This window comes from Drosophila bipectinata, chromosome 3R (genome assembly GCF_030179905.1).
Source record: "Drosophila bipectinata strain 14024-0381.07 chromosome 3R, DbipHiC1v2, whole genome shotgun sequence".
Taxonomy (NCBI): domain Eukaryota; kingdom Metazoa; phylum Arthropoda; class Insecta; order Diptera; family Drosophilidae; genus Drosophila; species Drosophila bipectinata.
This window is the reverse complement of record NC_091739.1, coordinates 1,964,886-1,992,873: the sequence shown is the minus strand read 5'-3', so window position 1 is coordinate 1,992,873 and position 27,988 is coordinate 1,964,886. Positions and strand designations below refer to the sequence as shown.

The 27,988-nt window shown below is 43.1% G+C and overlaps 1 protein-coding gene across 1 annotated transcript in view; it reads left to right on the top strand.

The window, feature by feature from the left end:
* Positions 1 to 1,557: 1,557 nt before the first annotated feature.
* LOC108130879 (trophoblast glycoprotein) overlaps positions 1,558 to 27,988 on the top strand; it is a 43,572-nt gene continuing 17,141 nt past the window's right edge. The window contains exon 1 of the mRNA XM_017249549.2: positions 1,558 to 2,269. The gene's annotated coding sequence lies outside the window, so the exon portion shown is untranslated. The remainder of the gene's footprint in view (positions 2,270 to 27,988) is intronic.

Genomic DNA, 27,988 nt, shown 5'->3' with positions numbered 1-27,988 from the left:
GCTGCATCCAACACACACACACGCAAGCTCGTGGAGTCAAAGAGAAAAACTGAAACACGTGTGGGGCATCATCATTAACGGCACAGAAAGAGTGGGGGTCGAAATGTCTCCTTTCACCTTCGCTCCCTCAACTTCCCGGCGTCTCTGCTGATTGCCTGCTAAAGGCAGGAAACGGGATGAGAAAGCGGTCTAGGATAAATCGGATTTAAGGCAGCTATTTCACCAGAACAGGATTCAAAGTACCTGCTATTTGTCGAATTTGATTTAGGTTTGTATTTGATTGTATTTGTATTTCGATCCAATGCGGATTCCAACGTGCGGTAATTGCTTATTTCGGCCCAAATCGGTTTATCCCTGGCCAAAATGCTAATTTGTTTGCCTGTGTGTGGCTGCGTTCGTCGGCCTGTGTTTTTGTTCTTGGGTGTGGGGCGGGGGCGGCGAGTGCTAAGCCGAGCATGAATAATTCAAATCAAAATTAATTTGTTATTAGTTGGCAGTAAACGCAAGCAACAGGCAACAGGAGTCCGAGGTGCGAAAGGAACTTTGAGAGCCAATAAGTATGGTCAGGCATAAGTCCAGCCTCATTAGCAACTATGTAGGCTAGTGGAGAAGGTGGGGGAACTGAAAACAATTTGCATAAAACACTAACAATATCAGCTAGCAGTGACAGAAGACTGAGTAAAAAGCAACAACGCAAGGCACAACGCAAAAGAAAAACTAGAAACATGAAATTCAAATAAACCTTAAAATTGACTTAGCGACGGCAGCCACGCCAACGACAGCAGCAGCACCAGCAACATCGACGACAGCAACATCAGCAGCAGCAGCAAAAACAGTAAAAAGCTTCGTGACAAGACATCAACAAACAATCAAGCAACGAAGAAAAATGAAAATGATATGCAAATGGAATAAAAGAAAGCTTTACTTAAAGATGCAATTTTATTGACTTGGCCAAAATGGAATAACTGACATTGCTGTCTTTGTTATTTTTAGAAGTGTTTTACTTTAAATATTTTTTATTTAATGCTGCCAAACTAATATGAGTGACTAACTGGAATGCTTAAAAGTGTTAGTTGGTCGTACTAAAAGTTCAACAAAAGCATCAAACTCAAACAGGTTGGCAGACGCGACCAAAGAGCGAGAGGAGGTTTAATAGTTTGTTGTTATGCAAGATAAACATTAAAATTAAGAGTGTAAGCCCCATGTTCATGTTCCGTATTATTGTTGTTATTATTTTTAATATATTATTTTAAATAAAGTGACCTAGAATTTTATATTTTAAAGAGTATTTTTAAGAGTAAGAAATTCAGATTTTTAATTAAATAGGCTATTGGGAAGCTATATTTTTTGTTACAATATACCAAAGTTTGAAGAATATTTGAAGAGGTTATATTAAGATGGAATTCAGTGTATAATGCTTGGTAGGGATTCAGCCCGCCAATTTCCCCACCCACTCGGCTTCGAGCATGTTTGAGTTGGAGTCCCCAATCGAACGCGTTTGCCGGCTGTGGGGCTTTGGGGGCTCTAAACTCTCTTTCAGATTGTAGTATCTTTCAGTTCGTCGCGGTAGTTGTGTCCGAACGTTGTATCGGAACAGTCGTATTCCGTTACCGGTTCGTGAGAGCGATTCTAAAACAATATAAGAAATAGCGCCGGATCACCAAAAGAGCGGATCAGTGTTAAAGTCTCTCAGCTTCAAAGATATTGGCTTCGGATTGATCCGTATCCCATAAATACCACTGAACAAACGTTCCGCTCAATACCCTTCGGGTTGTCTCCCTTTGACTCGTTTGAATGCTCGCCTACCGCTCGGCGGTCCGTGCTGTGACCCCCCCAAGTCGACCCCCACCAGCGTTCATAGAAAGTAAATAAAAGATAGAAAAAATAAGCAGTGAAAAGCGCGCGACAAGTGAAGCGCACAGGTTACCTGTGTATGTGTTGGTGATGCCCCCAACAGTGTTTGGTTGTGTGATTTCTTTTGTTTGCTGGCCAATTGTGCTAGGGCTTAATTGAATGCTTGTCTCATATGGGCCAACAGCAGAACTTGCAGCGGTAGCCAAACAACAACAACAACAACGACAACGACATCGAGTATTTCGCAACGCCACAAAAAGTGTATATATTGGAAAGCAAGAAGAGAAACACCAAAGCTAACACACACGCACCGATATCGACGGCAAGAGAAGCTAAGCCAGAAGTATAGCGGGTATATAGGAAAACCAGTTCCCAGCAGCAGAAGCGAAGCAGCGCAGTCGCAGCGTTTTCTGAGGTATGTTTTGTGCTGATGTGAGTGTGGGTTTTTGTATCTGTGTGTGTTTGCCGCCCACATGTCGCAGCTCTGCCCGCGTCGATGTCCCAAACTGGCTTTCGACGGTCATATGTATAAGAAAAGTCGCTTTATTTTGGATCGGAACCTCCGAGCCCCCCTTTTGTAGCTTTAGTTGTAAGAACAACTTGTTGAGGAATTCTTAATTTTGCCAAGTAGCAAAAAATACAGAAAAGGAGAAAAGAAGCCAGAGCCGGAGACTTCTCCAATTTCATTTTAAATCTAAAAAACGAAGGAAAGAAGACTCACAAGTCCCAGCCAAAACCAGAGACAACTCCAGTTCCATTTAAAATCTAGAAAATTTTAAGCATTTTAACGACACAGCCATGATAAAGACAAAACACTAGTAAACTAAACTAATTTGCACAGTTTTGCAATGGACAAACTTTGTCGCTCGTCTTCATTTTTTTATAAAGGAAAAAACTCATTTGGACAAGGAGCAACAACCAAACCAACTGATAGCAAAGCCAAAACAACAACAAACAGTGCAGAGCGCACAAAAAGCCCGAAAAAGTTTTTAATTGTCAACTTTAAGCCAAAGCCAACTTGGGGAATACTCTTCTATGTACTGCATATACATACATACATATGTACATAGTCAGAGTTGTTTCTGACAGAGCTTTGAGGGAATCTTCGTTTGCTTTTTATGGCCGGAATTCACTAATTGAAATTTAGTGTATTTTATATCTCACAGTTTACCTTCCCTCCGCTCTTTTTTAGGAAATGAACAACATTACATAATGTCCTAAAAAGTGTCCACTTCTATTGGAAAAACTAATTTGCCTAATCGATATGCACAACAAAGCGCGGAGTAGGAGTAGGCTACCTCTACTTTTAGTTTTTTAGATCTCCTTAACGTTTTAACGTTATTGCAGTCCTGTGGGAGACGTCTCCGTTTTAAAATCTCAGCTCCCTTAAACAAACATCTAACGCTGCGACTAATTAGGAGCCAAATCTGTGTGAGTTGGGTTGTCAATAAGTCCTTTAATTATCTTTTCATTTATTTGCGAGCTCTTGCCTACCTCGTTGCCTAGTCGCTGGCATGGCCTTTTTAATTTGTTTGGCCTGTTTTAACGCACTCGTTTTTCACAGTTTGCCTCAATTACCGGCTGCCTCCAGACCTGTTCCGCCCAAGAACCAGCATCCATGCACCAACTCTACTGGCAACTTTTGTTTTCATGCCATTTTTCATATACTTTCGCTGGCTACGCACAAATTAAAAGTTTTCAGTGTCAGGAAGGGAGTAGGATCTAGTAGGATGCAGCCTGCATGGTGCCCAGCGCATCTGGCACGAGACCTAGGGTCTAAAACTGCCAACTATCCGTGCAAACCAGGCTTAATACGCAGCAATATTTTTTCTATCGCACAGGCATAGCAGCAGGCAAGAACTTTGTCCGGAACCCAAAATTTTCGCAACATTCCCCGTATTCTTCTCGGGCAGCCCTTCTCCCGACGCTGTTCATACGTATGTATGTATGTAAGTAAATATAAATTGATTGGTAGGTAAATATAGTGGTAGTTAGTTATCCCTCGCTGCAGTCGATGATGCTGCAGACGCCGGAGGTATTTGTGAGATGATTTCCCCTTGCGGTTGCGGGGGGGGTGATGCCACTCCTTATAGGCAGTGGTTGAGTTCCCTGGCGGTTGCCGGGGGGGATCCTTCCTGTAACAGAAGTTATGATGGGAGCACTTGCCCCGTTGTCACGGCCCTTGAGGCGCGGTGACCAATTCAACAAGTGAATTTACAAAATTGACGGCAATGCCGGAGATTGGTTTTATGCTCTTTATTATACGAGACTCTGACACAAACTGAAACTTAAAGCTAACAAAAAGTATTTCATAGCGGCCACGCAAATGTGCAGTGCTTGCCGCTATGCATGGGCTTCCGGCCAGACGCTATGTCAGCAGTTTGGCCAGAGCGAGCTCTTAAATAATCGGACATTGCCGCTGCTGGGTTAACTTCAGTTAACTACTCCCCCCTCAAGAATGAGGCCGCCCTCGGCCGACCCTATTTGGGCAATCATCTCCTTCAGCTGGGCCGCGGTTTTTCGGGCCTGAGTGACTCGCCGATAGGTCAAACCGATGCAAATTAAAGCGCAGCATATTGCTCCCGCTATGAACACCAACTGATGTAGTAGCTGGTGATTAATTTCCTTCCCGAACTCCTTGATGTGCTCCAGATTACGTTCACTCAGTCGGTGAAGGTATGGAAGGCTGAGAACGTCACGTTCCATGGTGATGTTCAGGGAAGGTAAGCTGGCCACTCCTGGAGCCCTCTTCTGGGCTGTGTCATGATTGACCAATCGGGTTTCGTTGACTATGGCACTCTTCTCAAATGTGATGAGATATGTGCCTTTTATATGGGCACAGGTGCCATTGTCCACACACACGTGTGCCGAGCGATCATTCACAATTACTATTCCTTCATCAACATAAGTGATGGGGTGTAAATCGCTTTGCTGCGTGAAGCTCTTGGGCGCATGATCTTCTGCGAGCCAATCGGCAAAATGTAGCTCCTGATGTCGGGGAGCACTTTTCCACGGTGTGGATCTCACTGTTGCATTCGGCAATGACGTTATCCTCCAGCCTGAGCATGGTGTCGTGATGTGACACTGGGAAGACGGTAATCTTGCTGCAGGCCGACTTTATCTTTGGAAACTTAATGATAAAATGTAATATGTTATCGGACTGTAAGATCTTAACGGACGATACGGACAAAACATCCCTAATCGCGGTCTCGGTGGGCTCTTCCATCCACACACCTTCCAGGTCTGCATGATCTAGTATGCTGGGGCTAACAATATTAACTTTGGCAAGTGCCACTGCTAGCATCAAACCCTGCAGCTCCATTGCTATCATCCTATTTCGAGTTAAAAGCATCTCGAATAGGTGCCCAGTATCAATTTGGGACTTTTTTGTTGACCTCAGAAGTTGGTTGACGGTAGCGGAAATTTTATTGATTTGAATTTGTGCTTTGTTGTTAATATTAATCTGCCTATTGTTTGCATTTGCTAATTGGAATTGATTAAATTTAATTTTTTCAAAATCTTCTGCGTCCGGCGTTCCTGCCACCACCTTTAGCGCAGTCCCTAAGAAGTCTAAACTTCTTGCTACTCTATGGTGGACGCTCAAAGAGTCGAGCATGTCGCGTAGGTGGGCGACGTCAACAACCAGGAGTTTCTGCATGTGGGATTGCGGGAACATGACGGTCATCCCATTAGTCTCTTCGATGACGCGCCTATATTCCGAGAGATTTGCTGAGTGCTTTACAAAGGCAAATTCCTCCCATATCAGGATTCGCCCATCAACGATGGGAATGTATTTGGCTTTGGAATAGTCCGTGACGCGTGCCGAAGTTGTGGCCAAAAGGAAAATCAAGGTTATGGTTGAAAACCTGTGATTTGGATGTGTTGTGAATTCAATAGAAACTGGGTAGCCCACCATTAAAGCATGATTAAAGTTATAATGGAAGCAAAAGCTTATGCCAAGTGGCTAGGAAAAAGACAATAAAAAAGAATGAAAAATTATTAGGCGGGCGATAGTTGAGTCACGCTCGGCCTACCTAAGGTTGTCTTTGTGGACCACCCTCCCCTTAATGAGGACTGTGGTCCCCATGTCCGCTTCAAAGGTGACGGTTTGTTGCTCAGTCGCCTGCTAGACTACACTAGGATCTTTTCGCCAACTTCGAAAACCCTGTTTTGCCGGGAAGCATTTTTCCTGTCGCGGAACTTATTCTGGGCGTGTTTAATCGTATTCTGTATCGCGTATTGCGGGTCATTCGATTCCGTTTGAACCGGGTCGGCTGGCCTCTTGTCGTTTGCCGACGTGTAGCAGGGATATTCCCTTAAAAAATTAATGACGTCCGAATCATAATCTTGAATAACGTCGTCGTCAATTTTCTGAGCCGTGCTTGAAGCTGCGGCTGTATATTTCTCCCCGGTTCCGCCTGCGCTCTGCGCGACGTGGTTAACTTTCTGCTTGTTGTGTAGGCCCGATCGATCGGACACGGTTGGCTCCCTGTTTTGGTATGACGGGGCCTGAGATGGATTAAGAAACTTGGACCGCGATGGGTCGATGTCCATGGGTTCATGGGTATTTGCACTGCGTGGAGCAGAGTGTATCTGCGCCTTGTGTTGTTTGGCGCAGTACGGATTTTTGTCTTTGTCCTCCTGGCTTTTAGCAAATGAAGCCGCGAAGGAGTACCTCTCGTGGTTAGATTCCACTTCTTGTGCCAAAGCGAGAGCTGAAGGCATATCTTTCGGCTTTGCCGAGAAAAGAACATCCGTGAGGCTGCGCTTAAGCCCCGAGATAAATACTCGGAGTGCGTCATCCCGGAATTTGTCACACAAAACTTTTGCCGCCGAGGCTTCGTACGACATGGTAGCTTTGTTGGTGAGCAAGGTGAGTTTTTTCTCGACCTCGTCGTAGTATTGCAGGAGGGATAGATTTCCCTGCCTGAGAGTACCCATTTCTTGCTCGATAACGTGAATCTGACGCTTATCACTGTACGTAAAGTCGAGTCGATTTATAATCGCGTCGAAATTTAGTACAGTGCCAAACGAAGACAGTACGGCATCGGCAGGGCCCCTTATTTTATTCCTAATAATAATAACTGCCTGATAATGGCGCGAGCTATTTACATAATTCCTGAAAATATAGTATGCGGCTACTGCCGCTTGTCTCCAGGAGACGTATGCGTCCTGTGCTCCCGTAAATTCGGGCAGGCAGTTGACGGCATCTAGGGGCTCGTCACATTTGAAATCGTCCCTAATTTCTATAGGTTTATAGGCTTTAATTTGGGGAGCTTCCGCTTGGGCGGGAGCGATTTGTGTTGCGTCGACCCGTTCGGCCAGTTTTTGTATAGCTAGACGTAGCTCATTTTGTCTACGCTGGCTTTCAGTATTGGCTTCCCGAAAGGCATGGTTAACGGCCGCCTGTATAGTGGCCGTCATTTGTTCCATGCTGAATGCCATATTTGCGGCCTCGGACTCAGAGTCGCTGGGGAATTGTCTTATACCCCTTTAGAGGTGAAAAGGGCTGCTCATGTGGAGCTGTACCCATAATATCGCCCAAAAGAATTAATGCATGCTCGAATTGCATGTCTATAGAGACATTTGGGCTTGTGGGGGTTTCGCGGGGGCTGAGCCGCCGCTTCAGTTATGTGTGCGAGCTCGTCGAACTGCGCTGTTGCCTTGCCAAGCAGAGACAAGGGTAGGGGTGCGCGGGGACTGAGCCGCCGCTTATGCAAACAGAGAAAAAAAACAACAAAGTGCCACACTGCATGCGCGGCCGTATCGTGTTCTCGAAAGTGGAGTGGGGAAACAAAACGGAAAAGAAAAATAAATAACCAAAACTGCGCGGCTAATACCAAGAATTCTTGTGTAACAAAAAAGACATATAAAAGCTGAATTAAATACACGCGATTATATGAATTATTTCCGATTGAAATTTAAAATTTTTTGCCAGCGATTTTTTGGTTTTGGTTAGGAATTTTTATTCCGCACTTTTTGTGTTATGTAGAAATATTCATTTATTTATTCACAAAAATAGAAATGCAAACAATATTGGGACAATAATTGGTTTAGATATTTTATAATAGGTAAACAATGTTAATGCCAAACCGTCAGCCAACTAATAAAGATTATTTAAAAAATTTTTTTTTTTTTTTTAAATTTTATGGGGCTGCAGTTTTTTTGTTAGCGTAAGGCACAATATTTTACTATTCTTGCCCTTCTTTCTTTTTTTTTTTATGCACACAAAAAAAAATTCATGCAGACATAGAAAAATGGTGTAAATAAAAGTGCTCACTTACATGGTTCTTTTACGATGGGCGCCAGTAAATATAAATTGATTGGTAGGTAAATATAGTGGTAGTTAGTTATCCCTCGCTGCAGTCGATGATGCTGCAGACGCCGGAGGTATTTGTGAGATGATTTCCCCTTGCGGTTGCGGGGGGGGTGATGCCACTCCTTATAGGCAGTGGTTGAGTTCCCTGGCGGTTGCCGGGGGGGATCCTTCCTGTAACAGAAGTTATGATGGGAGCACTTGCCCCGTTGTCACGGCCCTTGAGGCGCGGTGACCAATTCAACAAGTGAATTTACAAAATTGACGGCAATGCCGGAGATTGGTTTTATGCTCTTTATTATACGAGACTCTGACACAAACTGAAACTTAAAGCTAACAAAAAGTATTTCATAGCGGCCACGCAAATGTGCAGTGCTTGCCGCTATGCATGGGCTTCCGGCCAGACGCTATGTCAGCAGTTTGGCCAGAGCGAGCTCTTAAATAATCGGACATTGCCGCTGCTGGGTTAACTTCAGTTAACTTGTATATATCGTCAACACTTTCACCGGGCAAATATTTGGAATACATTTGCCAGAGCTGCCAGGGGACTTTGGCATAATTTGTGTGCAAAAATCTCAAATAATATACATGGGACGCCACTCACTCAAATTCGGGGAAGTGTGCGTGTCTCCAGATACCTAGATCTGAGGGATGTCCCTGCTGGTGACAGTTTATAATTTCAATCAGTGTCACACTTGTGACAACTTGTTATGTTTTATTGCACTGGAAGGCCCGGACGGAAGTCTATTTCTGTGTCTGCCTTCCTCCTTAAACAATTGAATAGTTATTCGTTTTGGGGGCGATGATACGAACATGATCTGTTTCCCGCCCTTCCTGCCCTCTGGTTGGTCAGAGTTAGTCTAAGAAAAACATAAAATATTTTCTTTAATTATTTCACAGTCTGAACACATGTCCAACAAAGCAAATATTTCGCAGAATGGCAACAAATGCATTTGTATTTACGAGAACTTGACTTTCAACTCCTGACTTGCCGAGATGCAGGTGGAGATTGAGAGGAGGAGTTCCCATTTTTGTGGTTCGAATAGAGATGCAAAAATGTGGTACCTTTATTTTTAAATATTTGTTTAGTTTGTGGCTTGGGCAGGGATATAATTGCAATCTTTGCCGACTGCAGCTGGTCAATTGTGGGAACATTTCTGACAGACAGGGGTTTTGATTCCCTCAAAAACTGAACCAGAAGCATTCTGGCATTTTAATTAAATGGCAAAAGGTTACCTTTGTCGGTCTCCAAAGTATTTCGCCATGAAAAGGAAATCCAAGCTACTTAGACCAAAGAAGATACACACGCATAACCAGTGCAAATTCAACTGAAATTATTAGTATTCGGTCCTGAGTAAAATTATTTGTTGAGAAGGTCTTTGAATAATCCAAATCACTTATAAGTTATTTTAATTGTATGAGCTACTTTGTTATGCTTTCATATTCCCAATAATGGAGCCCCCTTAATTAAAATGCTAAATAAGGACAGTGAAATTATTGTGAATTTCTTAGTTTATGTAATTAGCATTCCAATGGACCAAATTCGGACTAAGTGAGTCAAGAATAGGGCTGAAGTCACAACCTATAATATAAGCTCACCTAAGTATGTTCAATGACTAGATAACGGAGTTTTTAGAATCGTGATAACTTGATATCAATAGTTTAAATTCTGACTAGAGGGATTTAAAATTTGAATGAGACTCATCATGTTGCTTAGTTCTTTCTCAGGTTAATTGAAATTAGAACTCAGTCTTAATTAAAATTATATATGTATTAAGAAGGTACTTAACAGGCCACTTATATGTTTAATATGATAATTAAATGATGTATGAATGAGGTATTCAAGCTAACAATAGTTTTACCCTTAGTAGTCTTTTTGTACTAAGTACTCTACATGTACTCTTTCTAATCCAATTGGAATATTTGGATTCAGATGTTCCAGTGAGCGGAAATCACATGCGTCGCCGAAGGAAAAACTTTTTTGGATCCCAAAAAACAAAAAAAAAAAATTGTGTTAAATTTTATATTTTATACAATTCTGAATTCAAAGATTTAAATTTATATGTGACTAAGAATTATTAGTTTATCCAGCGAAAATGAGTCAGCCCTCGGTGGAAGAGAAGGTGCCATGCGGCCAAAATACAAATTCAGTAACTTCGGTACAAAAATTATTCCATTGAAAGAAAAAAAATTTTAAGAATACTGGGATCAGTAAATATTTGCATAAAAGTATAATTAAAGCGATTACCGGCTGCCTTTAATTGTTTCGTATCTCACGAATACATTGTGTAAGCGACGCCACACACATTATCTTTATCATCCACCCTCCCTCGTCCCAAGCCTCTTATTGCCTGGCTGACTGCATTCTCCCCTGCCTCCACCCTGTGGCCAATGTAAAAAATATGCAAAAAGCGTGGAGGCGTCGATTCGAATGTATGACTCATAGTTTTTCTCTCCATTTTCAGCGGGTGGCTGATGTATCTGTATCTCGCAACTGCAACTGAAGCACGGTAATTGTCGCTTACGTGTTAAGGAGGTGAATTAGGATAGCTCCTACCTTTGGAGTTGGCAGATTCCCATTCTTTTTTTGCGGACTTTCCCCCATTTTTTCTTTGGCACGCCAAAATGTCTCTCCAGCTCCATCTCTATCCTTGTGTGTTTAGTCTGAACCGCATTTGCCTTTGAGGCATGCCACAAGTCTGACTCTCTCTGCTACCCCACTCAGGTGTTTTTTCTGTGTGAGTGACTCATACTGTGTGTGTGCGGAACGTGATGCACCCAGTATTTTTCCCTTTTATGTCATGATTTTCTTCTCTAAAAGTTTCCGGGGTAATAAAATCCTTCTGTTCCCCAGGACTACTTATTTTATATTTATTATAGAAAATTCAATCCGAAAAGTCGGACAATAAGGAGTACTTAAATTTTTCAAACTAAACAAGTATTAAAATTTGATATTAACTTGATTTATTCCTTGTCTAAATATTTAAACGATTTCCACAGTTCACTGTGTAATGAGTATATTGAAAACCTGGTTTCTCATTCCCGTCATGTTACATTTTTGGTTTTCTTCTTTTGGCTGCCTGTCTGCGGCTTATTGTGTGAATTACTGCCGTACCATTCTCTTCCCTCGCCGCTTCAGAAGCCCGGAAAAAAGCTGATCCTCAGAGGTGGTCTGGGTAGGGTAAGCCACTAGGATTACAGCTATCAGCTGATGTCGCTCTTGTTTTTTTTCGCTTCCTGTCTGCATTCAGGTGGGGGCGTTTACACATCGCAATAGACGTGGCTGAGATTTTGCTTGAATCAAAAGTCTAATGGTGAAGGTCAGTGGCGATCGAAATGGTAGCCGAGTAATAAGCATATGCAGTGGCCTGGTAAATTTGATTATAATTAGGCATAAATTGTTGCAATTTTTAAACCAACCAAGTTAAATTTACGGTGCAATGTGGCGTAGAGCTAAGAGGCTCGAGGGGTGGCACATTAATTACGGGAAAATGTCCAGAAGGAACGGCTTTAGGCCGAGAGCCGCCAAGGCCCGGGCTGTGCAGGAAATGAAGTGATTTTAAAGAAATGTAACTATTTAACGAAATCTTGAAACCGAAAATGAATATGCGATAAAAATACTCGTTAGAACACTGCCAGCAAATTGCGATAAATTATTCGTTAGTCAGCCTGAACATGGAAGATGCCTTTTTCGTGCAGCCTTCAAACTATTTTTGTTGATTGAACTTTTGGACCCTCTCCAGGCAGCAACAAAGCGAACAGGAGGCTGGCAGGATGCGGCTGTTCTGCAAATATCTCTTCTGAATGTTGACTGCCTTTAATTGCAATTCCATTTGAGTTTTAAATAAATAAAACACCAACATACTACTGAGATAAAGCGCCCTGATGAAAGTTACTATCGGATCTTTAAAGCGTGATTATTTTCAGTTGGCCTGGTAGCTTGCAGGAGGAGGGAACACCCACCTGCATATAAACACAAGTTCTGGCCATTGATTGAGAATCGGAAACACAATGCGCTCGCCTTTAGATGCCGGAGCACCTTGTGTGCAGCAGCTTCCCCAGCCTCCAGTGATTATCCTGCTCAGCTAAATGCGTGCAGGAGCAAATAAGGCCCCGACCATAACAGGGTTTAGTTTAATTTGTACCCAACTGTGTGCGCATTTCCCAGCTCCGTAAGGGGGGCACTGAAAATGGTAGCTACTATGAGGCAAACAAATGGCAATATTGAATTCCAAATGCGGGAGAGGAAACTCCTGTTAACAGGATTATTCAGTGAGCCGAAGGAGTAATGTCGAGCATGGAATTATGTTGGCCAGGTAATTTAGGAGAAACCCAGCTTTGCGAAAATTACATCCAATTTCGGGAGTAGATACAGAGGCTAGATACAGAGACAGATTCCTATTCATCCTAAAGTAATACCAATAATTTAACCTTGAGCCATTCAATTAATAGCATTTGTTAATGAAATACAACTTTTTTCATTTTTCGATCATTAAAAGTTTCAATCTGCTCATACATGTTTCAAAGTCCTTTAAAGTTGATCGAACTCCTTATTGCCAAGCTAATCCTTACCAGCATTACATTTGCCTCGTCACTGCAACATCGATTTAAGATGCTGGTAAAATCGTTCGCCCTGGCTTTCGGCAGAAAAGAGCAGCTTATCAGCCATCCCACACCATCCACCCACCCTTCAAATTCGACAAACACATTTGAGATGTGAAGTGCTCAGCATTGATTACATTCAATTGGAATGGAAGCCAGGGCTTGGACGATTTATTTGCTTTAACGTTGCAGGTCACGGCCGGTGCACCAGCCGCCCTCCTTCGGACAGCAGCGAAGGAATAAGCCAAAAGTCATTGGAAAATGTTGGTGCCTCGTTAAAAAATTGAAAATTTTCTGATTTATTTGTGCAGCCAGCGCGAAATGAAAAATTGCGTAAGCGGCGAAATTACTTTCGGGCGGAGCTCTTCGTGTACGGGGCCTTATTAGTGGACTGGACAGGGGAGGCAGTGGAGGAGCTGCCAAGTATTTGGACAAATCTAATGAGTATTGGCTGAGGAACGAGGATTTCTTTTTATTATTTTTTCACCCATTTCCACTCTTGAGATAACTCGGGAAAATGTTTGCAATTTTTGGTGCTGCGAAAAAACAAACCAGAGAAGTGGAAAAATGAAAAACAAAGCTGCTGGCCTCCTCCAGCTCCTCACCCCACCATGATAAGAAAGTCGGGCACTTGTCTAGGGCCATATCTTATGCTTCTTTTTCGCCCTCAGGGCAGCCATCCCAGGATCCAGGCTCCTCTCTCCAGCGCTGGCCGCCCACACGGCACACATATGTGCTTAGATGGAGGCGTGCCAGCGTCTGGCAGCTGCTGCCCAAGATGCCAAGCTCCAGGACCTCGGTTATGAGCGTTTTCCTTGTCGTCCTTGTCTTTGTGGTCCCTTGGTTACTTTATTTGTTTGCGAGTACCCTCACGACAAGCGGTACTTGAACTATTTGGCCAAGTGGGAATCTATATTGAGAAAAACATTTTTCTGAACAAAGTGCTTCTCAAACGGAATATCCTTGATGATGGCGCGAAATGCTTTGATATTTTTATAATGAAAGCTTCAAACATATTCTCAGTTAATTAGTGTATTTACTGAAATGAGAGATCAAGTATTGGGTTTAATTCTGTCAGTTGAAGAATATTAAAGCAAAGAAGCAAATTGGCTAAAATCCATATCCAATACTTCTCAATTAATAAAATATTTTTGATTAAACGGATTTCGTTGTCCCTCCCTTAGGGCATCGCATATTCGCTAAGCACTTTGCTAAAATGTATATTGCTTTGTTTACCATTTCGGGGTGATGTTTCTCTAGTTGCTCCGTTGTTTTGGCCATGGCCATTGGCTCCATTATTTTGGCCTTTCTGCCCCGGGCCGGGCCAGGACGATGAGTCGGCGGGTTGAATGGGAGCAAGTTCGCTCCAGGGCTGTGGAACAGAGTGGTTTGTTTGGTTTCGGTCTTGCGGGAGCCTCGTATTTCATTATCTATACGTATGTATACATGGAGGATGTACCTATGTATTCGGTGGTGTGAGTATATGGGCAATACATTGAGGATTCGCATTTTGTTTTTATCGCATTCCGCCGCTTCATCTGGCTCGCTGGCATTATGTTCGCCTGATTAATTTTTGAGTCTCCTTTCAGTGTCCGGACTCGCAAGGAGAAGCTGGATACGGTTAGTTTCCCACACGTTTGGGTCTGAAGCACACCCCCGTTACTCCTTTCTTGGTCAGCTCCTTAATTGCATATTTTCGCCTTAAATGTGCGGTTATTATGTGCTGTTTATCTTTGCTGTTGTATGGTTGCTCTTGTTGCTGTTTGAGTTTGTTTTTGTTTGTGTGTTCTGGTTTGTTTGCTGTGCTTATTAATTATGTAATTTAGTTGGGGAGCTGCCTTTTGGCCAATTTTAAGATTCCCCTGCCGATTACTATTGGCACAAAGCCAAAAGCTGCGGAGACTTGAGGAGTACTCGCCTTTTGATTTCGTGTTTGTAAACTTTCTAATAAAGATTCATCCCCTTTGCAAAGAACATTAAAGATACAATTTTTGAAATTTTTTAAATGAATTTTAAACTGTTTGCAAAGTCAATCCTGTGGCTTCTTCATTACATAACGTCCTAGCTATCGCTTTGCTTCAGGATGTTTGCTCTCTTAAGTGCGTCACTCAAGGACCCGAGGACTCAAGCCTCAGACCCCTTGATCGCTTACACAGGTGTCTCGTTTGTTTTCTGTCCCCATTTGTTTGGCAAAATTATTGAATTTTTCGCCTAATTTACTACGTTTACTTTCTTTACTTTCTATATTCATAACGCGAATACTTTATGTGCTCGCCCACGTTGCGTATACGTAACGTAATTTACAACGCATGGGGAGTGGCGCGGGAGAGTGCGGAGGATGGGCACTGAGCCATAAACTTCACCCAGCAAAGCAGGAGGCCAAGCGTCTTTGAAGAAGGCAGGTGCTGGAGAGGCTATATGGAGGATAGCGCATGGTGGGTTTAAGGCGTTGAGGTAGCAGGCCCTTCCCCTTAGCTTTAAGTTCGAATTTGCGCCGCTTTGGGGCAACTGCCTCAATTTGTTTTCTGTTGTTGTCGCACGTGAAATTGAATTCGGGCTGGAAAAGTTTTGCCACCTTCGCATGCTGATGACAAGTTTGTAATTCTCAACGCGAATGTACTCGCGTGGGCCCGGCTTTAGGAGTTTAATATAGTAATATCGATAAGGCCGTACACGTTGTCAGTAGATTTACACGTACGAGGCTGTGCTGCCGCAGGGCAAACACTTTACTTATTAAGTGCCTCCGCATATCGTTCACTCCCAGACAGAAGTGCAAAAAATAACCGAGACAAATGTGGGAAAGGGGCAAACGTTGAAACCAATTCCCATTCCCATGCCGGCCATAAGGCACGCACTCGTCAGGCAGCAGGTCTGCTGCAAAAAAAGAACAGAAACTGAAAGCCCGAAACTTGTTTAACAGCATTTTTCGCCGTACGCCTCTTTCCCTTTCCATCTTCCTCCGCATCCTATCCGCCCACTTCTCGGAGGACTCCATAGATGGACTGGACGTTGCCCTGCTAATGAGTAGAAGTGATCGAGTGATCGGTTAGCTTTTAACTAGTCAGAGCTTAGTATGGTTTTTTGTAACTTAAGAATAAGTACATGCATTCTCATACATTTTTTTTTGTTATATCTTTTATGTTTTATTATTTGATTTTAAAGGACTTAGGTCTTATGGCTAGTCAAGTATACTCTTTTTTTATACCCTCTTTGAACATCGCTATTAAAAGCCCAAAAAGGCAACAAAAACGAGTTAAGACCCAAGACAAATGCATCCAACAACCAGACGATAACATGGCACACAACAAGCCCATATGAGTTATAAAGCTCGGCTTATAGAACACCCAAGACTCCGAACCTCTTCCTCCAATCCTGCCACCCCCGAATGTGCTCCCGCATTCGCATTGTGTTTTCATTTTTTTCGAGATCTGTTTCTGTTTTTTTGGTTTTATTTCCTACCAGTTTCCTTTCGGTTGCTGATGTTTTCGCATCTGCAGCCGATGCCTCGTATAAATGCATATTGGTGTCGTTGCGATTTCCATTTCGCTCACTTGGTAGTGCCCTCCTGCGTTCTCTCGGCAAATAAAAAGCACTGGCCAGCAGGAGCACAATGCCAACAATGGAGATGGATCCAAAACGAGCGAGGGACTGTGAAATACTGGAAGCGGAAAGGGAATCGGCCTTATGCGATTTTTATGTAGTCCCTGATTTTTCGCAGGAAAACAACTACCCGAACATAAAAAGCCAAAATAAAACCACAACCAATTAAAAGCGTATAGGCACCATCCAACCGAATCCATGGAAAACTTGTAAAGCGCTTGTAGCTGATTTTTTGACAATGAAATTGGTTGTACTGAATTGCTTTATGAGGTGTTTTATGCTATGCCAATGACTGGTTTTAAGAAAACTATCCGGTTTCTCGTAAAAAGTATGATTATAACAAACAATTTTTTAGTTAATTTTCAGCTTTAATCCACTGATTTTGACTTGGTTCTACAAGAGTGCCTATGTTGCTCGATACGAATTGTCTCTATTGTCAGGCTGTCTTTACTTAGTCCAAGTCCAAAGCTTATCAGTTTAAGGCATCGATTTTAAGCAATTCACGGCGACGCATGTATCTGCCATACAACTTATAAGTGAACGATCGGAAGTTCCATCGGTTGGGACTTCCATTATCCGATCCAACTCTGTATATAGCTGCCATTAATTGGAGCAATTGGAAATGGCATAACATTCATGACTGTGCAAATAGAAGCTCATACTCCCATTTCCATAAGGATCGACCAACTGTATCCATGTTTGCCATATACATTCATATCCTAAAATAAAAACCGTTATTTAACCACTAGTTTATGTAAGCTCGCCTTCGCGCTTTTCTTTTTTTTAATTATAATTATTTAATTATTAATAAGTCTTTCATTAAGGGTTCGTGCATACGCATGTTATTAAATACTAACCAGCTACTTTTTTTAAGCCATGTTCGTGCATTTAAGTTGCCCCTCTTCAGTTTTTTTTTTCCTTGTTCGACTGTTATTTTGGAACGGCAGTAAGAAAGGGGAAGGGTCGAAAAATAAATATAAACATAATTTTTAATTGCACCCTGTGGGAGAGTAAAAAAGACATCTAGACGTTTGGTAACTAAGGTCCACTCTATTTCCAACACTTGCTATTTCCCTCACCCTTCTCCGCTACCCCTACCACCCGTTCGCCAGGGGAACAATAAATTCGACTGCAGACTGGGGAAATTTCACTTTTGCATGGATTTCCACGGAAATTCCCGAGCATACAAAACAATTCCCATAGAACTTTTGACAACTGACAGCTGCTCTCGACTTTGACATTTGTATTTCACCGTTACAAGCTTGCGGTTTCTGCCAGGGCTGCCACTCATTAGTAGGAAGCAAAATGGCTGGGGCTCAAGGTCACCAAAGCCGTTTTTATAGGCCGGAATGTTCACTTGAAGCCATTTAAATTTTAAATTAAATGGGAAAGGGCAAAACACCTTCCTAGCTCGACTCACCCGACCCGTCCAAGGATTCCAAGTGTTGAAAACTTTTCGCAAAGACTGTGCCAAGATTGGTACACAATGAAATGTGATTACACACCGCCTCCTAGAGCCTCGTTAAAGTAATAAAAATAAACTTTTGCAATTAATTTAATTTATGCGACATTTAATGCGCACACAATGCACGCGGCACCCTGTTTGCACGCCGCTAGGCCAATATTGGCAAAGTGCCGTGCAATGTGTGCTTGGCATTTCCTAAAAAGCACACTACAGGACATCCAGGAGGGTGGGGAATTATTGCCACTCAAATTTGAGGAATGGGGATCTGGGGACGGATTTCCTGTGTGCCTAAGACATGTGTGGTTAGAGCTCAGCCCATCATCATCCTCATAATCATTTCGTGGTTGATGGCTTGGGATTCATATCTGTATTAGAAGGCAGAAGCGTAACCACGAAAGGGTTTGTGTAAGTACGTGCTTACAGAACAATCAAGATTAAAGATTTATTAGGGTCGAAATGGGGGAGTGTGTTTATTATAACCTTTTATAAATTAGCAGTTGAGGTTTTGATTTTGATAGAGGTCCCAAGCCACTTTTTGGCAACATTAATTGGGTTTTAAAGTGTCTCACATAGTTTATCCCAAGGAATGTCGTATGTATTCTTTGATTTTTGGTCGAATCATTGAATTTCTTTGAACTAATTCACTCGGAATGGCTGCCAAATTAGGCAAAAATTCGTATTTTCTCCTTCTTTCGGAATTGTCAACACATTTAATTTGTAAGTCCTCCGCCGCACAGCTGTCATTATTCATTCCGTACTCCCCAGCCTTGTATTCGTTTCCTTTGAGAAACGTGACTCCGGATTTGCTTCAAAAAATATAATGAAGAACTTTTCGTCTGTCGCGTACTTTTTTTCAGTTTTTTAATTTTATGAAGCAAAGTTCATGTCTCCGCCGAAATATTTCATGACAAGGATTATTACGCAGACGATGTATGCGAATGGGGCGACATCCGAATGGGCGGCAGAAACCGCCATTAATCATTGCGCAACTTTATAATTTTGGCAGGGCTGGCCCGACCCTGTATGCTTCCCATCCAGTTCCCCACTGCCTTACTTCCCGTATGCAACTACGATTTTTCATACAGAATGATGTCATTAAACAAAGAACTGAAACGAACTGACGACAATAATGAGCCGGGGCTCTGAGGCGAGTCTGGAGACTGGCATTGCTCGAAAAGCGTGCGACTAAATCCCAAAACAATTTATATGAACCGAGCCAAATGACACGCCAGTGGTGCCAGCAACGGCTACAAAAGACGCAAAGGAGAGGGCCTAATAGGCCCGATCCGGTGGGAAGGGAGACCGGAAGAGTGAAAAGTGACATAAACGCAGTAACTCGAAGCAGAGGCCTCGTAATGAAGGGAGCGCGGCTGGTTAATCCCTGTTTTGGCTGGTGGGCCCCGCAGTGCTGGTTCTATTTTAGTGCTGTTCCCAGTTTTAGTCCTGACTCCGGTTCTGGCTCTGATCCCCGGACGGTTGCCCATTTTCATGCTCTAGGAATCTTGGTGGAGTTACTTTTGATACTCTTCTCGGGAGAGGAGTTTATAGATTACCTTTAAAAAATGGCAAGATTTTAGAGAAAATTAGCAAATGATGTCATTAAATTGTCACTGTCGATATGGTTTTCAAAAAATGATTTTAAAAAAGCAATCTTTAGGATGCGAATTGAAAACTACCGTATAACGAATGCAAAGTGTCCTTAACTTTACTGTTCTGTGGAATCCTTAATCCTGGTTTCTATGGCACATTTAGTACTGTAAAACCTATCTACCCACCTTCTCGTTAGCGACTCATGGAACTCATGGCCCCGTGGCCCATTCAGCTGGGGCTCGGGCTAAAAAGTTTGGCCAAAACGGATGCGTCAAGTTGAATGGCTATAAAAGCGTTGAATGATGTTACGATGATGACGGCGAGAGGAGGAGCTCCTGCTCCATGCTGCCTGCCATGGCAACAATGGGCAGGAAGGGAAGGTGTGGGGCGCATTACGTATGCAAGTCGGCTACACAAACCAAACACAGACTTGGAGCCGCACACAGACGCAGTTACTCACCTCCGAGCGTGGAACAACTCGCCCCCCCCATCTCGACCCATGGCCCATGGCCCCTTCGCTGCACGCCCCTGTCCTATGTAAACATTTAGTCAGATTCTGATTCAGCGGTGGCAACTGAATGACGACGAATTTTGAATACGAATTTCATTATACGCAGCACTCAATTATTCAGTAATCAAGCCTGGACGGCCCAGGGGTGGGACGGAGGGGTGAGCTCCAGAGGGGACATGGATAAGCCAACTCTTTTCCCGAACCCCTTGTTGTTTTGGCGCTGTTGCGGCTGCTGTCTGGCCTTGTTTGGGAAACGCTAACAAATTCGGTGCCATTTCACACAGTTACTGAAAATTATCCCCCACCGCCGCCTGCTCCGCGGCCTACTCCTCCCGCCATAGGAAAACTGCTAATTAACAATGCCCAAAGCCCGGAGGAAGGATTTCCGAGGCTGGAGCACGCAAAGAGTCGTCACAAATTGGCAATTCGTTAGAATTTTCGATGAGTCTCTGTTATTTTGTTATTATTTTCGCTCCGGCATCGTGCCTCAGAGCGATCCGACCTACCCTTTTCTCATCTAAACAACGTTAGTTTGTAAATTAGTCACTGCCTGCTGCCAGTAATTATAATTATGTATGTGCGTGCCAACTTATCAATTATGCAGAGCAGAGTGCGCTTGTGGGGAAGTGTTTCCCGCAAAGGAGAGGCAAAGGTAGATGGCATTGGAGGCACAATGACATCTCCTAGGTTATGAGTTGCAGTTGATCTTTATCATTAATTTATAGTAATTAAATCAAACCATCCGGAGGGAATGTATTTAAAGGTCAATACAAGCGTTCAACTCTGCATTCAGAGCAGGGGGAGGTTAGGAGGAATGTTATTTCTTTAATACATACTTTATACTTTCCTTTTTAACCAAAGCCTCCGTCTTCTTTATAGTAGAATCCACGCTCTTTTATATATAATATTTATGCATTTTCTTTGGCTGTAGAGTTCCTTCCACACCAATTCCTCTGCGCTTGGACCCTAGCTCTGCCGCGCGTTGGCCAATTTCCATTTCATTTCATTTGGAAGTTTGCATATTTAAGCCCAAACTAATTTCAGAAGTCACCGCTAACTGAAAAGAAGTTGTCAACTTTTGCAGCCACCTCAGGTATGGGAAAAGCTTCTGAAACTGCGACCCGAGTGCCGAGCTCAGCCCGCCACTTCACGATCCTGTGCTCTGTTTCTTTATGGTGTTTTCGGTTGTTTGGCAGAGCTTCTGCCTTCTTCGCTTTTCCGCTCTCTATGGGTTCCTTCGGTTGACACATTGCCTTGTCGGCTGTCAGTTGGCCGAGTTTCCCGCAACAGAAATAATGTATAAGCGAATTCTTAAATAAGCCTGGATCCAGACAAGGGAGCTAACGAGACAAGCGGGAAGGAGAGGCTGCGATAACAGCAAAAGGGAATTCGCCTCCTCCCACACTCTGCCTACCGAGAGTGACGAATGACATTGGTAATTGGTGCTAAAAATTGTCAAATTGCAAGCCGACAAGGCACCATAGTTTCCGCCGCTTCTTGCCACAGTTCTGCCTGATTTTAAAGCTTTAAAACGTGAGTGCACATGACTGATATAGGCAACTCTGCGTAGTACACATACTTGTAAATACATCGTTAGAGGATGTAGTGCAAAAAGTTGTTTAAATGTCGTCTCTGGTTGAACTACATCTGTGTTAAATGCATCCAATTGTTTGTTTTTGCGCATACCCTAGTGACGGAGAGAAGAGTTTCATTGTGGCATGTGAGATGTGTCGTTAAGGTAGCAGGGCGACCTATGAGCCCCGATTGCACAGCGGATGTAATCAGCCAGTAATTATCTTCCAAAGGGAATCGACAAAAGCATATTAAATTAAAAAAGTTTTACTTTTCAAACTGGAAATTGAAATGACATACATACCGGGCTTACCTATCCAGGGCTTCCAGGGTATGCTTCAGTTGGTTGCATCTCTGAAGAGCTTTTTTCTTTGTTTATTATGCCGCCTGTTGATTAGAGCTACTTTTTGCCCTAACCCCCATTTCCCATCCGACTCGCGGTCTATTTGCATTTCATTTATATGTTTGAAATGCTATTCTATGAACTCTCAATGACGCCAACAATGGAAAAAACTATAGTAATGAAATTAAATATATATGCGCCAAACTAAATGAAAAAACACAGCAGCAGCGGCGGCAGGAACAATGCGCAGAGGCGTAGTTTTAAATTACAATTTCCGCAAAGCCGCAGAACTTTTTTCCTACCTCGAATCGGGTTGGTTATGTGTTGATTTTCATGGCTTTTAACTTTAAATGCCATTGAAGTGGGGGGTGGCGTCGGGGCTTTGGGGTAACCACTGCGGTCAGCTAAATGGCCGCCGAAAAAAAGAGGTGGATATCAGCAGGAGAGCAGGCAGGAGCAGAAAATAAAATTATATAGACCCGCACAAAAGGAGGAGCTAGGAACAAACAAGAAAAAATTCGAAATTGAATTGTTCCCTATTATATATTCAGGCCAATAGCAAAGACTGGTGCCACGGGGCGGACGGGGTTCGAGCCCAGATCGATGCGAGCTGGCATAAAAAATAATTGAAATTGAAGCGCAAATCGACAGACCGGATAGTGACTGGCAATGGTATTATGGCGGAGGAATTGATTTGATTCGGGCATTTACCTACATCGTCGTCGATGTTTGTTTAGTTAATTAAACCCTGACAAACTAAATTTGCGTTAATGCAAGTGCAGTCAGCTGTGTCAGACATTGTTATGGCCAGACGCAGATTTTCCAATCCACGAGAGTTCCAGATTCTATAGTTGCGCGACCCAGTTACTTGCAATGATTTAATGGTTAGCTAAGATGAAACCCGAAATAGAATCTAAGTAGGCCGAATTCCGGGTGATACAACGCGTGTCCCTTATTTCAAATAATCTTAATATTCAATAAAGCCTCCCCAACTCACCCACGCGGCCCCAAATATATTAGCAGTCGGCCATTAATTCATTTGCTGAGTGTGTGGGGGTTTATGTGTTCAATCGCTGGGTAATCTTACCTCGCCCCTTTCACCTGAATCATCAAGAAGCAAAGTGCAACAATGGAAACAACTTCCAAGCAACAACAGCAACATAATGACCCCAAAAGCGTTTCTATTAATAGTAACCGCAAAGCACAGCTAACCGTAAATTATGTTCTTTAGTCCCTACAAAGTCCCGCTCTTCCCCCTCCCAGGGGCATCCAGCCTGCTCCCTTTATCTGTGACAGGCGCAACGTCCGCCCACTTAAATGGTTGGACAAGAACAACAACAACAACAACGGGTTCCCCGCTGTTGCGGGCCGGTGTTGTTTCTGCCGCAAAGCAATCTCTTGTATCGGCCTTTCTTTTCCATTCTTCTCGGACGGGAGACTTTTCTCGGCTCTCCCTCTGTCCCACGCACATGTGTTACATGGGTTACATGGGAGTGTGTCCCCCTGCCTGGCGCACCTTGGCTTGTGTGTGTGTGTGTGTGTGTGTCACTAAATGTCATTGACACGATTTGCTTTATGCTGCAGCTCTTCGCCACACAGCCGCATAAAGCAAGGCAACTCAGCAGCAACAACCACACAAATAGCGGGAATACACTGAAAAAGGGGTTGCCATCAATTCCAACTCTTTAAGATGCTGCCAAATATCCATTGAAAGTACGTAATTAGTATACCTCGGAATTCGTTTTTTTTTTTTTCAACCATTTGATGTACAATTTTGTGTTTAGCCATATTTTCAAAAAATATTCAACAAATATTTCATAAAAATATGCAAGAAATACAAAAAATGTGCAATCAAATTTCTTAAAAAAATGTTTTTATACTTCTAAAATATTGATAACATACAAGTTTTTCAATATTTATGATTTAAATGATAGTTTTTTTTTTAAACCGAGTTATAGTCAAAGTTGAAGTACCGTACTGAACTAACGTCCTGAAGTAACGTAATGAAGTAATGTATTGAAGAAAGAAATTTATTAAATTTTTCCTCATCTTTTTTTTTATCAAAACTTTATTAATGCATTTCATTCCAACTGTACCCTTTATTTCCAGGTGTACTTTTGGTGTAGATGCAGATACAGCTACTGCACCTCAACGTCAACCTGGTTCGTCAGTGTATGCACGCTTATGTGGCGGCCACCTCAGCATTTTTCGCTGAGCTGTCTGACTTTGTTGACTTTGTCTTGTCTTATTCCACCTCTGCAGTTCGCCCCTTTCATACGGAGCTTGTAGCGAGCTTGTAGATAAGTTCCGAAAACGAAGGTGGGAAGCGGGCGCACGGCCAGCAACTAGATTGTTATCAGTTTTTTTAAAAGGCGGCTGCGCTTAGCACGAAAATCGTCGGTGCTGCGAGCTTTGAGAAATTATTGAACCAATTTCTGGGCCAACCATGCGTGCGAGAGCGGAGCGGGTGACCTCCAATAGGAAAAGAAAGGGGTAGATAGTGGATTAACGAGGACGAAACAGGTGCATGAGCGTGGGTTGCATAATGAGAATCGATTGCAGGCAGCTATTGCCAATGGGCCTCATTAAATGCTGCCATCAATCAGTCAGCCAGTCACTCACTCACTCATTGGTGCACAAGCGATTCGCATCAGCTGAGCGCATTAAAAATAAATTAAAGCAATGTAAATCCAATCATTTGGTGGCAGTCATTAGCAGCTTATGGCATTTTGTTGCACGGTTATTGTGAATCAGACAAAGTGCACTTTCCAATCCGTCAGTATGCGTTTAACCAATATTCTATACATTTTTAACTATGTACATATTTGTGTGCTAGATATGTACGTTGAATCTGTTTTAAAATGTCAATCGACAAACAGACTCACATCTGTCAACCGCGAAATTCAATATCCTTCTTTTGGCTTACCAGCTGACACGTGTTTAATGTGTTATAATTAACTGACTCAATTCATTTACTTTTTTTTTTGCATGGCTGAATATTCTGAATATTTTCATAGAGATCATTCGATTAAATTCAAACCACTGCCTTCCATGACACAAATTATTTAAGCAACAATCGCCAGAAATCGAGTACAAACAAGTGGCTGCAACAGATTCCCACTTTGCATCTCCAGCATACCATGTATAACAGTTAAAATTCACTTGTCTGCCTCCGGCGCACCCCTTCAGGAGTCGCAGGCCCCCGTGCTTCGCCGTGCATATCGCATGCCGCATAAATTTATTAGAAAGAATGTTCTGCCAACTGTCAAAATGCTCGACAATCTGCACCCTGCTTCACGCCCAGCCCCACCCACTCCTAATCCGCTCGTGTGCAGTTTATTTGAGGAACGTGAAATGTTTTGGTCTCCATTTTGTGTTAGACGGCCACACAGACAACGCTCGTCCCAACCCGATTCCCATTTCCATAACCATTCCCACTATATAAATATATGCGAGCATGCATATGTATGATGTCTCCCTATTTTTACACTGGGAGAGATTGGATGGAGTTCATAAAATGGTTATGCAAAGAACTTACCGATATTATTGTATTGTTATTACAAATACTATTATTGTACATTATCCGACTTAAACAGACACTCTCTAATCCGATTCTAATGATTCAAGCTCTAATATTACGCATACGCAGTGCTGACTATGGTCCCATACTTGTTTTAGAGTTCTAAAGCCCACTCTTTTTGTCAAGTGCATTTACATAAAGAGGATATATGTATTTGTCCGTGCCTGGCTTGCATGTTTACTCGTGTATTTGCATTTCGTGTGACATAAATCACGCACCCGACACGCCGCCCGAGGCACAAAGCCCAGACGGTGGCGGCAAGGAGCCGACCGGGAAGGTGGAAGCACGGAGCGCAGAGCGCAGAGGGAGCAGGGGAATACCAAATGGATGATTCTGTAAGGGGGCCAAAGAAAAGCGAGCGGCAAAGGTGCGCGACACCTTCAGGCGACATCCGTGAAGCAGTCTACGGCCCACCTCCCGAAACCCCCTTTTGGCGCCTCTGCTTCGCCTTGCCAATGGCAGCGGAAATGTCGCGCTGCATTTTTCAATGAGTGCGTTGATTATTCCCAACTTCCAGCCCTCTCAAGCACCCAGTACTTTCCCTACAGTTTCGCGGCCAGCGCTCCCTCAACGTCAATATCACTGCCATAAAGAAAGGAAAAGGAAAAGCGTCAAAAAAGGCAGATGGAAAAGGCATTGCGACAAGGCATAAGAAATTAATTAAGTTCAGAGTTCAGTTGATATTCAACTCGATTTGAATGCCCTGCCATAGAAGGGATGGCGTGGAGAAACCTCAGAGTACCGCCAAAATTAATAAAATTGGTATTAATGTTTTATGAGATAAAGAATTTATTACACATTTGTATTACATAAGAATTGTATGAACTTTTGCCTAAAGGGAATTGGGGGAATTCCCAATGCAAACACGTTTTTTTCAATTTCGTTGGGCATTTGCTTGAGGTTTTTTCCGCTTCAAGTGCGGAAACTTTATTAATTTTCCATTTTATTTTCATTATTGTGGTCATTCTTCCTGAGGCCTTTGACACGTCCTTCTTGATGTTTGCAGCGGCCAACCATTTTCCAATTTCAATCCCATTCATTTTCGATTCAATGGATGATTGATGCGAAAATAATATCGCATTGACCCGCAAAGAAACATATGTATTTACGGCTGCTTAAGTGCAGGGTACCGGGCGGTTTTGCAATTAGCCGGACTTACCTGCTCGAAAATCCATTTCAGCATTCGTCTTTAGCTGGGATTCTGTCCTAAGAGCATTAAGGAGATCCCGGCCCCAGGCAAGTCGTTTGATGTGCAATTTCATGCAGTACCGACTCCATTAAGTCGTTGACTACTCACCTTCCCGCAGCCCAGGGCCTGAGAAATTTAATTACACCATATCCCAATTGAAACGCCACTGGCAGAGATCGAGACCAGAGATATGCCCAAAGGTGTAGGGGGACATGGCCCTGTCGTTTCTACTCCCATTTGCATTGATTTGGCCCAAGTCCTGTCGCCACTCAAAGTGTCGGATGGCACACAAACCGCATTTAACCCAGCCTCATCAGCATCCACATAAGGGTAGCTCTTATTGAGGGTTAATATATTGATCCTTTTGACTAATTTCGGGTTTATTTAGTTATATACACTCCAACGTCTGTGCTTTGTTATGCTCTTTCTTACATGTAGCAGATCGTGGCGATAGACCTATTCTACTCCTTTATTTTCAAAGTTTTTTTTGGCTTAGAATCACCCTAATGTTCATGAATATGTATCTCCAGAGCCAGGCTGAGGTTGATTTTACGGGACACTTGACCGCCAAATCAAATCACAGCCAGCTATGGCCCCCGGGAATGTGGGCTTAGCTCGCGTCATGAGTCGCTGATTCAATTAGCGCCCGAAATAGTTATCGAAATGGATATGGAAGTGGCTGTGGCGCGCCGTTGTGGCACTGAAACTGATGCCAGTTGCCGGTTCCCAGATGGCTTGGCCGTGTAATTGCTTATAATGTGCGCATAAATCGGGTATCCTGAGAGCGGACCGGGAAGCGACGAGTAGGTGGAGTGGCAGTAGAGTGGTTGCTGTTTTCGTGGGTTGCCCTCGGTGGCTGAGGTTGCCCCGACGCAAATGCACAACGCACTACTGACACTTCCATCCGAATTTGGCACTGGCTAACATGGTTGAATGACTAACAAGATTTAGGATACACTGTTTGGGACTTTCGACCACGTACGTCTCAATGATCATATGTTATAATGATCTTATAACCATGAACTGCAAGCTTAAGTTAATTAAAACTCTGAACAGAGCCCTGTAGAATAGTGTAATAAGGGCAGAAGACTGCCAAGTCTATGTCGGAATATACAAATTCTAAAATGCATGCAAATGCTTGCCACTGCTAATAATGGGCATTATCATGATGTTCCGCTGCACAACCTCGTGCTGCTGGCTCCTGCAAATCCGCCCCTTCTAGTTGCCCCAAGCCCACAGTTAGATGATGATGAAGCGCACTCCGGCTGGGTAACTCGATAACGATTCCCGCCAGGCAGCCACTTTATTCGCGGTGGAGGGAGGGAGCATCCTGTCGCTTAAATTGGCTCACAGCTCACGGCGCACC